Raw genomic sequence first — 15,000 nt, 5'->3', positions numbered from 1 at the left:
ATCTTGAGCCCCTTGAATTCCCTGATTCTCCATTAGACAAATTTGAGAATTGTCCTGCATGTGATAGAGTGGGATTAAACACTGAGTCAAAAGCCTAGAAGCAATGCATATTCTATGATTATCTTCTCATTAATGATAATAAAAAATATCAAAAGGAAAATAATTCTTTTAGATTTATACCAAAAATGAATTACTTTACAAGATTGATTAGAGAAATGAATGGAAAGTATTAGGGTGACAACACACCTTTCCTTACAATGGAAGAAACTGAACGTATTGGAGAAATGTTCAAAGGATTGTTGTTATATATTAACATATAATATTATATATTAACAACAGGGAAAATTTCCCTGTTGATCTTTACAATTCATTAAATGATATTTTCTAATAAATAAATGGATGCGAAAGAAAGAGCAAGAAGATTTAAGGAACAACAAGAGTTGGTTTCAAAAGTTGTAAAAGAACACGAAGACATAAAGAAGAAACGCAGACAGAAACTAACGGGTGAAGAAGCCTTTGAAAGAAAACAAGAGAAAAATTTTTAACCACTATTAAAAACTTCCCAAGAAAAAATTATAGATGCTTCCACAGTTCCCACAATAGAATATACTCCAAAAAAAAAAAAACTTAAAATGTTTCAGTCAAATGACGGAGGAAGAATTAGGACATGTAGGCGAATTAGAATATGATGATAAAGGATTATTTCAGCAACTGGAAGAGATTAATCAACCCCCTGATTATATTGTGAAGGCTCTTCAAAACAATGAATATTCAGTGGATTCAAAGACCATAGCAGGTCTCATTCTAACAGAACAACCAGCAATATTTCATCTTGCTAAAGCAAAGGTATTGATATTTAATGATGAATTAAGGTTCTTAAGTTCTGCTCAACCCCCTGTTAAATTAACCCCCAGATTAATGTTTCTTCTCACAAAAGATGGAAGACAAGTTTCAACTGTGAGGGATGAATCAAAGTATTTTGATAAACCATTCGATATGAAAAAATAACGACGATGGAGTATATATTGATCTGCTGGATTCTCTTAATTATAGGGTTAGTCCATTTGGTAAAAGTAGGAAGAATGAGAAGGAGAAACACATTATTCAGGCTTTAAGTATCCTTTGTTCAGGTTAGTTTTCTTCCAAATGACCCATCACAATTAGTTCATAGACTGTTATTGTTGTTAGGTAGTAAGAAGGCTGGAAATAATTGTTTTAATGAAGCATCAGCCATTTTAGACCAGTTGATGAACATGAAATAATAAATAAATGTCAATACAAAGACATTTTATCTCATATTAAATAAGATGAGAAGCACAATCCTTAGTTTTAATTTCACAACAAGCGCCCACACATCATCATTCCCATACCCACTACAACTTGACGCAACAAAAGAATACAAGGCGTCTTTATTGTCCATGGATACTTATAATACCTTCTTTAATATCACCGAGAAAAATGACAAGTTTAGTAATAATCTGGGAAGTGGATACAAAACGATAACAGTTTCACCCGGAGCATATGAGATTTCTGAAATACCTTCCGAAATTGCTCGTCTTATGAAGGAACAGAGTAATGAACCAAAAAGTATTGTTATAGATGTTCAAAAACATACTTCAAAATCAACGATTAAACTTAAAAATAACTACAAGGTTGATTTCACAATTGATAATTCATTTGGAGAGTTATTGGGTTTCTCCTCAAAAAAGATTGAAACTAATTTAAAGTTTTACAGTGATAATGTCATTCAAATATCCTCAGGCATAAATTCGGCATTAATTCACTGCGATTTGATTGATGGCACTTATAATGATGGAATAAGAACAAATAGAATATTTTCATTCAACGCATACTCAACCCCAATTGGTTATAAATTCAATATGGAACCCAAAAATCTGGTTTATCTACCTGTGTCAGGAAAAACCATATACAAAGTAAATTTTAGGATAACCGTCCAAGATAATCGCATGATTTCTTTTCATGGAGAAATTATATCCATCAGAATTCACCTACGTGAAGTTTTCCAAGAAACAAATACGATGGTTATTGTGAGGAAACATGAGTTGGGAAAATATAAAATAATTACAGGGGATGAGATGTTCCTTTCACCATACTACAAGGGTGAAGGTATGTATCTTGGTAGAGGATACTATAAACCTAAGAGACAAAGGGGTGTCAGACATCAATTTTGAAAAAAAAAAAAATGAGATGGGATAATTGACACTCTAATGGGTAGGAATTCAACTATTCTTAAACGTAAAGACCTAATTAGTTCAACTGTTTCTGCTGTGAAAAATGTAGCGGGTGCTATAAAGAGTATAAAAGATGCCCAAAAGAAATCTCATATTACAAGCAATAAAAGAAATTAAGAAAGGCAAAACTCGGTTGTCTCCCCAAGAACGACAGAAAATAATTCAAATACTTGGGTCAGGGTTTCAAAAGTTTTAACATCATTTTTCCCAAATAAATACAAGTATGGAAGCAATTGATAGTATCTATGATTTGGATGATACCATTGTCATCTCAAACTCAACTAAAAAAAGAAGACTACTTCAAGGTTAATGCAATAACTGGAACAGACTGGAATGCAAATGGAACAAAGTTTTGAAATAAATAATCAACAAACTTATTTGAATCTCACCAAAAGTTTCTTGTTGTGTAAATTTACATTCACTAAGGCTGTCACTAACACAAACGCTACACTCGTAAATGATTTCTTCTGGAAAATGTTTGATTATGTTCGTTTGTACATTGGAACACAAGAAGTTGAAGCGGTTGATTATGTCTCTGCTACATCTGAAATGATGAAATTTACACTATATTCATTTTGTGATAGAATGGGAAAGGGGGCTGTCGAAGGTTTTGATCCTGATATGTCAACGGGAACAAACACAGACCCTGGATATAGTCAAAGGAAAGGAATGTATAATTATGATACAAAAGCAGGTAATAGTTTTACTGTGGCAGTTCCTCTGAAAGGTATATTTGGATTTTGTGATCATGATAAAGTTCTGTTTGGTCTTAAAATTAGATTTCAACTGCAAAGTAATGATAATGAAAATAGATTGCTTTTTGGTGTTGCTCATGCTTTTGGTGATCAGAATAAATTTGTTATTGATGAAATTAGTTGGTATATTAGTGAATATACTCCTAATCTTAAAACAGAAGAGATGTTGAATGGAAAACTTAACTCAAAGAAGCCACTCAATGTATCATACCTTAAAATAAGATGTCAACACGTTAAACTGAACCAAACCACTAACACGTGGAATTTGGGTGTTCTGGAAGGAAAGCCATGATATCTGTGGCTCATTAAAAAAAAAAACAGATGGTGATTCTGCTACTGAAAAGAATAATGCATTGAGTGATAATGCTAAGGTGAAACAACTTCGAGTTTCTCGAGATGGAACATTTTATCCACGAGATAGATTGGAAATTAATTGGGAAAAAAATGATTTTGCTGAAGCATACAAGTCTTACCAAACGGTGTGTGAAAGCAATGGAAACTAGAGGGGGAGCACTCGGGAGAGTGCAAAACCTCCGCCGCCAAAACTGCGAGGTCACTCAAGTGAACCTGATATCCTATTCATTCAATTTGACGTCAACAGTGCTCACAGAGTTATAGTTTGCAACTTTCCATTTTACTGTTAACTTTTACATACACAATTCATTCGTCACAACTCGATTCCTTGAGACAAAAATTGATTTTACGTGGGTTTATCCACCTGAAGTTCCAAAATCAGCCGCAATTATAACTTTGGCATGTTTTTTTGTTGGAAATCACATAACATGTAGAAATGCAAAAAAAAAAATCGAAATTTTGTTGAAAAAATTTGCACAATTTTTTTTTCTCTAACATTTTTTTTTTGGGGGGGAGGGGGTGTAAATCACTTAAAACATGTAGAAATACAAAAAAAAAGAAATCGAAATTTTGTTGAAAAAAAAAGTCACAATTTTTTTTCTCTAACAACTTTTTTTTTGGGGGGGGGGGGGGTTGGAAATCACTTAAAACATGTATAAATGCAAAAAAAAAAAAAAATTCAATTATTTTTTCAAATTGGCCACCATAGCAGCCATATTGGATTTTGGACCAAGTCCAAAATCTAATTGCATGATCCTTGCACCAGACCTTAACCCCCCCACCAAGTTTCATCAAAATCCGTCGGGGAGTTTTTCCGTAATACTGTTCACAAACAAACAAACAGAAAGGGGTGAAAACAGTAACCTCCATCCATCTTCGATGGCGGAGGTTAATAATGAACCTATTTTGGATATGACAGCATTTAAAAGCCTGTCTACAATCTATGTGATTGACCTGATAGTCTAGAAGCCAAAATCTGTAGCTAGCCTAGAAAATAGGTTCACTGCTGATTTCATGTTAGAATGGTGCAACTGGTGTTTTTGAAGAGTCTAGGCATGACCAAGTCTAGTTCCACTTGTTGCCAAGTCTGCATCTGAATATTATGGCCGCCATGACAGTAATCAAAATGGCCACCATCAGATTTAGTCTTTTTCTTACTGCAAATTGTCCTAGCCAGAAATTTGTCATGATTGTGAAATACTATGTAATCTGACACGAGGAACACTATTTTGTGCTTTATTTTTGTACTGGATCACAACTTTTCACATAATTGACAACTTAAAGACGAAATTGAAAATGCACATACGAGCAACAAATGTGAAAAAGAAAATGTTTAGCACTATTGATGGAGATGGGTTTACAGTCAGTCAAAGGTTATTTCAACAGCTGTCAGGTTCTTTCTAACACAAAATTACATTGCTTTGCAGAAGAGAAAAGTGTTGTTAAAACACCCAAGTACAATTTTCAGATTTGTTAGATTTGAAAAAGATTGACAAGCTCTTTTGAGCGTGTAGCCTGGTGAAGAGCAAGGCCAAGGCCCAGGTGTTTGGGGGTCAGTTTTTTGCCTCCTGAAGCCACATGAATAATGTCTTGGCAGATGCTCAGAACTTTGTTCTTGGTATCTGTCTCATCCGCTTCTTCATTGTCCATCTTGTCAGTGCTGTCACCACCACAAAGAAGCTTTACAAGCATGTACAGGGTTTCAGGTACAATTCGCTCTGCATTTTCTGTGTTCAGTCCACCGATAATGCTATGCCCTGGAGAGTGTTTTACGTCACTGTAAATCTTTATGCCCACTCTGAAGATCCAGCTAAGGATTTCGTTCTCATGAGGCAGACTGCACTGGGCCAATTCATCTTCTTCAGAACTTTCACCTTCTTCAGATAAATCATTCACGGCGGTTCTCATGGCAAACTTTGTCACAGTTGAGGACGCAACTATGAGGGGTTTTGTGACATCCAATGGCTGCACGAATGTCACCTTGTCACTACCAAAGTGAACCTCCACTTTCTGCTTGAAATTGTAGCTTTTGTAGGCTCCAGCCTCAATTCCAAAATCATTCAATAACAGCATGCTGTAGTGTTCCCAGATGTTTTTCAGGGTAAACACATGTCCCTTCTGCAGCTCTTTCTCAAGCTGGTTCATCAGATTTCTGAAACAGATGCTTTCAGGAGACTGGTTTTTCTCTCCACTCTCCTTTTTATACTTTCTGCGAAAAGAAACATAACACTTGAGGTGATATTTACCTTCAGCTGCCATCAAGTCTGAAACACCTGCAAACCTGTGACGCATGGTGGGGTCAAATTGGGCCAAACTAAGCATCCTGGATGATGTGTGATCAAATTCAACATTTGTCAGGACACCAGATTTTCCAGGAATGTCAGTCTGGCAGAAAGCGCATTTTGACCAATCCATAGCGCTGTGCGTGGATCTTAGTGACTTTGGGACATGGTATTTCTCTGAGGAACCTGATGTTGTGGGTATCTCTTCTGCGTAAGTCACAGATTGTGGCTGAATCCTTGACTTCAGTCTGTCTATATTTTGTGCGTGAGTAAAGTCACTATAGCAGAATTTGTGCCATTGAATCTTTTCGACGTGCTCCGGTACAGAATATTTTCTGATTCTTGAGAATGAGTCAACATATTTAGCGTCATTATATTTCTCTCTTTCTTTGCAACATTCAGCTACAGTTTTCACACCAACGATTGTAGTCTTTCGAAGTGGCGTTGACTTGCTAGTTTTTGAACTGTCCTGGCAAATAAAGCATTTATTCCAGTCTACATGCTCTTCTTCTTCTCGATCCCTTGAACCCCCTGTGAGAAATCTTGCGGCTTTCATTTTTCAGTTAGTCCTGGGTAACAGAAAAACACACAGTTATGTAGTTTAGGTTCATTTTATAGCAAAGTTGTAAAATTCATTGATTGTGGTTTGTATAATCAGACATTCTAATTAGAGCCTGAACATTTCTTTAAAAATAATATAGTGAAAAACAAGTCATATTATTTTTAGAAAATGGATGGAGCAATGTTTTTTTCTATACTCCCATCAGCTCAGGCATGCTCAAAAACATGGAAATCAACCCTAATTTTGTAATTTCATGTCAATTTGCGGCTGAAATATGACGAAAAGTGTATTTAATGGCAACCATTTTGTAAACTGTCATGGCGGCCATACTATCCATATCCAGAGTTGGCAACAAGTTGATTCACGTTTCTGTGTGTCTGGACAGTCAATTTACACCTGTTGCACTATTCTAACACGGAATCAGCAGGGTCGTACACTATTCTGCATTGGGCCTCCTGACTATGAGTGCTCAAAAGGAAACTATAAAGTCTAATCGAGTGGATACTTCCCTATACATTGAAAGAGGAGAGAGTGAAGAAGTTTATACATATTGCTTGCTTTTGAAAGAAACAGAATTACAGATTAATACAGATAATGGTGTTATGATTAGTCTCACATAATTATTTTGATAAATAAATGAGTAGTGAAGTGCCACCTGGGGTATATGTTAATCAAATCAATCTTCATAAACTATCATCTTGTATTCAAAATCAAAAGCCTTGTACGATTAACGTCAATACAATTCAGAGAAAAGGAGCAGTAAGAATTGATGTTTTGCTCACAAGAGAACAGGTGAAAATCTTGAACAATACTGACTCACTTAAAATTAAAATGTCAAAACCAATGTTGAAGAAATATTCAACAAGAGAGACGAGTGGAGGATTTCTCCCATTTCTAATTCCTTCATTTGCTGGTTTAAGTGTGGCTGGAGCATTGACGGGTGGTTTTTCAGCAGGGGTGAAAACTGCCAACGAAAGTAAGGCTCAACTCCGGGCTCAAAAAGAATTGGAAAGACAAAACAGTGTTGGAGAAACAAATTAGTGGAAGTGGTGTAATTGTAGATTTTGCTGAAAAACTTGAAAGTCTGCCTGATAAAGCGAGATTGTTATTTGGAGATATGCTTTCTTCTATCGCACAAGCAGGTGTTAAATTAACTAAAAGGGGTAATGGATTATATCTTTCTAATGAATAAATGAGCATTGATGAGTGGTTTAAAGAATACATCAAATTTAGGACTTGTCAAATATTGTAAGAAATTAAAAATTCATAATGTGGTTATTTGTATGAGAGATGAATTAACAAACTTGCCTAAACATACAAAGAATATTATTATGAACTTAGAAGATAATGTGAACGGTTCTCAATGGGTTTGTATTTAAATAGTCAAGACAAATATTATTTTGATAGTGTTGCTCTTCCACCACCTGTTGAAGTAATAAAATTCTTACAGAATGGTGTTTATCAAACATTTCAAGTCCAAGAATTAAATTCCAAGTGTTGTGGTCAATTATGTCTGTATGTGTTATTTCAACTCAACAAAAATAAAAATTTTAATGACATTATTTTTAATCTAATATAAATGACTTATGTTGGTGAAGATGGTTCTATCTTTGGTGTATCCCAAGAACTGTATATTGATTTATCAAATTATTACACAAAGGCACAGGCTGAACGACATAAATATAGTATAGCAAAAAAATATGAATATGAAAAATGCTTTCAATTAATAAATTACCCAAGCCTGACTGACGCAAATGACTTGGTGAGATGAAGTGATTTATCACAATATATATCCTGAAATAAAACGGTCGTGTATTCCAAAGATACAGAAGTGTTGATTTTATCTCCAGGTCATATAGAATTCACAGTTCGAATTAAAATAAAATTTTATCAAGAAGGGCGTATTGTTTGCAATTTTGTATGAGAATCGAACAATGGGGATACGATATGAATGATTTAGGGTATAATTGGTCATTTAAAATTAACCTAGAATACCTGGAACAATTAAATCAGTCTCATAAGGAATATTATCCACTTGGTGCCGAGAGTGAGTTTTGTGGAAGCATGATTAGCAAACAACAAATAAAATAATTTAATGAGGGTGAAATCAAGTATGGTTTTGCCATAATTTATATCATGAAAACACAAAGAACAGGATTATATATAATAAGGAAGGAAATACAAAATGATTTAACTCAGAGAAGATTGGGGGGGGGGGGATTTCCTGTCATATTAATCTGTCATATATTTCTAATACATAAATGACAGCAAGAAGGAATAATAAGAAATCCTGATGAATATATGTATGATATTCTATGGGGTGAAAGTGATTCAACGATCATAAGGGACGAGGAAGGAGTTGAAGAAACTGAGACAAAGGAGGAGAAGGAGAAGAGAGAGAAGGAGGAAAAGGAAAATAGAGAGAAGGAGGAGAGGGAGAAGAGAGAGAAGGAGGAGAGGGAGAAGAGAGAGAAGGAGAAAAGGGAGAAGAGAGAGAAGGAGAAAAGGGAGAAGAGAGAGGAGGAGGAGGAGGAGGAGGAGGAGAGAATAAATAAATATAAAAATATGGAAACCAGTGAGATGAGAAAAAGATTGGAGGGATTACAGAAAATAAATAAATCTCAACGCACCGCGGAGGAAAATAAAGAATTGACAATCTATTAGAAATATTTGCATCAAGACTATTAACATCGTTTTCCTTGGTGTGATTGACTTTGTTTAAAGTTTTACATTTTTTTCTTAAATAAATGCAGGAGAGAGTGAAGACATTTATGAGGATTCTTTATGTTTTAAAAATTAATATTCAAATGTGCATGTTGGAAACGAAAAAGGTTTTCGCACTCTGTTGGAATTTTTCTCATAAATAAATGCGTTATTGTCTCAAATGTAAAAAGAAAACTAATACTAAAAATATCTCGTATTTTAAAAGTAAAAATAACAGGGTTATACAAAAAGGCATATGTTCAGTGTGTGGCTCAAAAAAAAAGAGTAAATTTATCTCCAAACACAAACATGGGGGAGATATACGAAAGTTTTATCAGGAAGTAAATTTACAACTACTGGAATACAAGGGGAATTACATCTCCAAGGGTATTCTTTCTGTGGTCCAGGAACAAACTTCAAAAAAAGATTAGATGAGGCAGACAATCATAAACCATGGAGCAAAGCTATCAATAGGGTTGATGAAGTGTGCATGAGGCACGATATTGATTATGGAAATAGCACAACTTTGGAAGGAAACCATGAAGCCGATAGAGAAATGTTGTATAATTTGTCTCTGATACAAAATCCAACCTTGAGAGAAAAAGTTGATAGGTTCATCGTGAAGGAGATAATCACCGCTAAATTGAAACTTGGGCTTGGAAATTCAAAAAATGTATAGGCTCTAATGATGTCATTAACATTGAAGAGCAATAAGCTGATGAATTACATAAACCAATAATCATAAAGTTTCATAGAAAGAAAGTTTATTCCAAGGAAGTTGATTATATCTGGTCCGCTGATTTAATTGAACTCAATAATGATAAGGGGTACAAGTTTGCTTCAACCTTTATTAATTTGAGGAGTAGATATGTGTGGGTTGTCCCTTTGAAAAACAAAACAGGTAATACTCTTATGTTAGCCTTTCAACAGATATTTAATAAAAGCAAGAGAAAACCTTAAAAATTGTGGACTGATGAGGGTACAGAGTTCTACAACAAAACATTTATGAATTTTCTTTAAAATAACATTACATTATACAGCACCTTTAATGAAGGAAAAGCGGTTGTTATTGAGCGTTTTAACTGTACTTTAAAAGAGAGACTATATAAAAAAAAAAAAAATCACTCAACTTGGTTCTCCACAATGGTTGTCTTTAATTCAGGATATTGTAGATAAGTACAATGACACAATTCATACCTCAATGCAAATGAAACCATTAGAAACATTTACAAAATTAAGATATGAAAAAGCGATTAATATCAGAAAGCCTAAGTTCAAAGTTGGTGATATCGTAAGAATATATAGGTGGAAATCTCATTTTGAAAAAGGTTATGCTAAGTGATGGACAAATGAACTTTTTAAAATCATTGATGTAATAGATACAGTTCTTTGGACTTATAAGGTATACGATTTAAAGGAGGAAGAGATTTTAGGTTCATTTTATTCACAGGAATTGCAAAAGACAAAGATAAATTGAAAGAATTATTTTTTGACTCCACCCCTTTTTTACTACGCCCCTTTTTACGACGCCCCTTTTTGACTACGCCCACACAAGCCCCACCCATCCAAACCCCATCCACAAAAGCCACATACACACAAGCTCCACACACATAAACACCACCCCACACAAGCTCCACCCACAAAAACCACATCCACACAAATCCCACCCACAAAAGCCACATCCACACAATCCCCATACACACAAGCTCCACCCACAAAAACCACATCCACACAAATCCCACCCACAAAAGCCACATCCACACAATCCCCATATGGAATCCCCATACACACACAAGCTCCACACACATAAACCCCACCCCACACAAGCTCCACCCACAAAAAAACCACATCCACCCAAACCCCACCCATGCAAACAACATCCACATCTATCATCTTCACATAATTAGTGATGAGTTAATTAGTTCCCCACATACAACATGTTTATTTCATTAAATAATTTTTGTTCCACCACACAAACCACATCCACACAAGCCCCACCCACCCACACAAGCCCCACCCACCCACACAAGCCCACCCATCCACACAAACCCCACCCACCCACACAAGCCCCACCCACCCACACAAGCCCCACCCCCTGTGCACCCCCACCTTTGACCCACCACCCCCTCATCCCACCCCCACCCTTCCCCACACACACACGGGGAGGGAAGGGGGGTGGAATGAGTGGGTGGTGGGTCGTTGGGGGAGCGCACATACACCCCCCCCATATCTCCTTTATTCTTTTCTTGTAATTCAAAATCAGATAATTATAAGGAAAGCAAATATAATTCATCAAGATTGAAAATATTAAACATTTTTCTGAGGGTAAATATTCAGTTGTGAAAATGGACGATCTTTCCGAGCAGTCTGCTTCAGATGTCTTGTGATTTTGAAACTCGGATACCATATTCTGTTTTCAAACAAAGAGTGAAGAACAATTAGGGTATATAAAGATGATTATTTTATGATATTAATAAAATAATAAATATAATATTTACCTCCAGAAGAGAGAGTGTCATGTCAGATTCCTCCAGAAGATTAAGTTGTGCGTTTGATTCATCCAGACAGGTGTTTAAACTGAAAATAATAATAATAATCATGAGTCAAAGACACAGACACAGACACAGACACACACATACGCCGGTTGGCGGACATGGGTAGTCGACTACCCAATAGAACCTGATGTGATGGGCCCGTTTGATGGGGAATGACCTGAGGATTAAGCACAAGAAAATTCATTCCAACTTCAAGGGTTAATGCTGCAGATTGTTTTTTCGTTAAAATACCCCCACATTTAGAGGTTTTTCGGCCGTTGCTAGGCAACGGAGGGGTCCATAGCAACGGTTCTTTCTCACACATAACTAGGACATACCATGAACCTACCATACCAGTTTCATGTATATCTGACATAATCTCTGAGATATAACGAACTTCGTTTTTTTTATTATTTTCGACCAGGGTTCATTCAAAGTCTGTCTTCTCCAACAGTTTCCATAGGATCCAGCTGGAAATTTTTGACAATAAGGCTGAATGTACTGCCCACATTTGCTCGTGGCCAGATTTTTGATTTTCGAAAAAATTAATTTTTTAGGATTTTTCAAAAATTTCAAAGTTCCGTTTCTTGGCAACGGATGGGTCCATAGCAATGGTTCTCATTTGCACACAACTAGGTCATGGTATGAACCTACCAACCAAGTTTCATCGAAATCGCCATTGTATTAATGGAGCACTGGACCGAACAGACAGACAGACAAACATATCGACGGAAATACTGATAAGGGTAGAAAAAAAATCTCAAAAAAAAATTTTTCAAAGATATTTTTTACGACTACGTCGACTACCCAACACACACACACACACACACACACACACACACACACACACACACACACACACACACACACACACACACACACACACACACACACACACACACACACACACACACACACACACACACACACACACACACACACACATACACACACACACACACACACACAGAGTGATAATTTCTCACCTTGGACTCGGATCATTCAAGATGAAAGGACGTGTGAGTACTTGTTTCCAGTCAACAATATCATTCAGTTCATTTCGAAACGAATAAATGTCTTCAAGGAAGTCGTTCATTTTTATCCATTCCTCGTGATATTCAAATAACTCATTTTCAACATCAGTTATTAACGATGTTCTTCTTGGGGACAACCTGTTGGAAAAAAGACATACAATAATTATTGGTTGTATCGTGATTTAATTCTGTTTTAAACAACAAATAATGAATTGGGTTGAGATCTCACCTGTCATCTTGTGAAAACGATTGATCCGTAAGGTTGGAGTACTCCTCTGCACAATCCATACTCTGAATGAAACACGCTGGGCACACAAGTCGGTTTAAATAAGCAACTTCATGACGTAATGGGAGATTACAAAACAATGATTTTTCCAGGGTGTTTCCACATGGGAAATGACCGGAATTGTTTTGGGTTGGTTCTGGCGAGGCAGCTTGGCTGACTACAAAACTGACTTGTTTTCACACAAGAATGAAACATCTTACTTTGAATGATTTTTGATAAAACCTATGTTTAAAAGCTGTTTTTAACTAAAACTTTGTCCGTTAGTGTTCTGATGATTTAAAATATAACCACGAGAGACATGGGCACAGAATACTTCCTCATTTTCACGGCACGACTGTGCTCTTAAAAAAAACTTCCCCATTTTACAAAACCGAAAGAGGGATTTACATTTTACAAAACTGAATGAGGGATAAAGTGAATAAAGGTAATGAATGTAGCAGGAAAATTAAGTTATTCCCAAAAGCAGAACATGGACAAATATTCATTGGTTCGCTCTTTGAATGGAATGAAAATATGAAAGGAAAGAAGTGCTTTAATCAGTAAGTCTCAATTTAACATTTGCTTGTACATGGGAGGGGGAGGAAATCAGTCTCCTATTTTAGGCTTTTGGGACTTGAGTCGGTCTCAATTTTACATTTTCTTGTATGGGAGGGGGTGAAAATCATTCTCAATTTTACATTTGCTTGTATGGGAGGGGGAGGAAATCAGTCTCCTATTTTGAGCTTTTGGGGCTTAAGTTATAAAGTTTTTCCCTTTTCCCCCATTCATTTGAATGACTCCCTCAGCAGCCCCATTTATCCTCTGCTGATGTGAATACCACCTCTCCACCATCCTCGCCTCTCCACCCTGTGTCACACCAATCGAAATTACCACAGTTGTCCTCCAACAAGACCAGTTTGTGCCTGTAAATATCTTTGCCTGCTCCCTTTGTGTCGGTTGGTTTGAATGTGGTATTGTCGGCGACACGAGCAGGGTTCTTTCTCTTTAATACAAGTTCATGTTCTTCCCTTTTCATCCCTACCTGTGTCTGTTAACTGCTGGATCTCTTCCATTATTATCTTGCCAAAAGGAAGTTTTTGCAAGATATGTTAGTCAGCTTGTATGTTTTTTTTTGTCTGTAATCACGTATAAAAAAATTCTGCAGAGCACAGTTATCATTGGAAATTTTTGTAACTTCGCATATCAGAGGCCTATAGAGTTCCCTTTCAGCGCATAAAATTTTGAAGGTCAAGGTCAAAGGTCAAGGTCACTTTGTCGCAAATCAGGGGAGTCGATGAAACCCTTATTTTTTGAGTCATTTTGATTGGATAGTCTTCAAACTTCATGGGAATATAGTTCATGGTCTGGCGCTCAGCTGATTAATTTTTGGTGGCGATTGGCCTTTACCTTCATGGTTAACGCCAAAGGTCAAACATATTTGACCCCAAGGTCAAATTTTCAAGTTTTAAGAACCATATCGTGTAGGACCTCAAATTGAACACCTCTGAGTGCTTTCTAGATATGTCAAGCTTGAGACATTATGATGTCATTTGGTGACGTTATGAGGCAAACGCATATTTTTCATGGTTACTCTGTAGAACGATTCTCATCGGAATCTCTCGTCGGCAGATATTCCTCAAGGAGTCGCTCCTGGTGGATAGCAGCTTTGTTAACCTCAGTGTGACCTTAAAGAAGTCACACGTGGTCACTTTTGGCAAGATACGGGTCACCCTGCAGGTGACATTGGTTAATTTATAATGTTGTCCATCTTTATCCCCATATACATTTTAATAAACCATTTAAAATAAGAACCATATTCCCACCTTTTGCTTTCCTGTGCATGAGCAACCGCCATCCTTGACTTTATTTCAATGATCTTTGAGGGATCATTACTTGTTAAATGGTTAAAATAATATCATTTTGGTCATTCATGGAGATCTTTAGACCTCCAGACCGAGCATATGCATTAGTTGGACCTCTGATATGACAATATATGCTTTGAACCAGTGGCATTAAGTTTTACTCACCAAGCTCTCATCGTGGTTTTCTATTAATAGTTTTCTCTCCATCACTGTCATAATGCGAATCAATGCTTGCTGTATTATGCAACTATCATCTTGCAGGATTTATCTCTGATCACAGGTCCACACTGTCCTCCAAAAACATTCACCTATTCAACATTCTTTACATTGCAAAGACCTGAAGAAAAACTTTATAAATTTCCTGACGTGAGTGTGTCAGCTTCTCACCAAAATGTCA

General features: G+C 36.3%; 1 protein-coding gene across 2 annotated transcripts in view; it reads right to left on the bottom strand.

Annotated features, from left to right (window-relative positions):
• Positions 1 to 15,000, bottom strand: part of LOC147028309 (gamma-aminobutyric acid type B receptor subunit 2-like) — a 262,838-nt gene that overhangs the window by 161,591 nt on the left and 86,247 nt on the right. The window lies entirely within an intron of this gene.

Source organism: Eptatretus burgeri, chromosome 4, assembly GCF_056783735.1.
Source record: "Eptatretus burgeri isolate ZD-2024b chromosome 4, Ebu_testis_v1, whole genome shotgun sequence".
NCBI classification, from domain to species: Eukaryota; Metazoa; Chordata; class Myxini; order Myxiniformes; family Myxinidae; genus Eptatretus; species Eptatretus burgeri.
The sequence above is the reverse complement of the archived record's forward strand: the minus strand, read 5'-3'. Positions and strand labels throughout refer to the sequence as shown.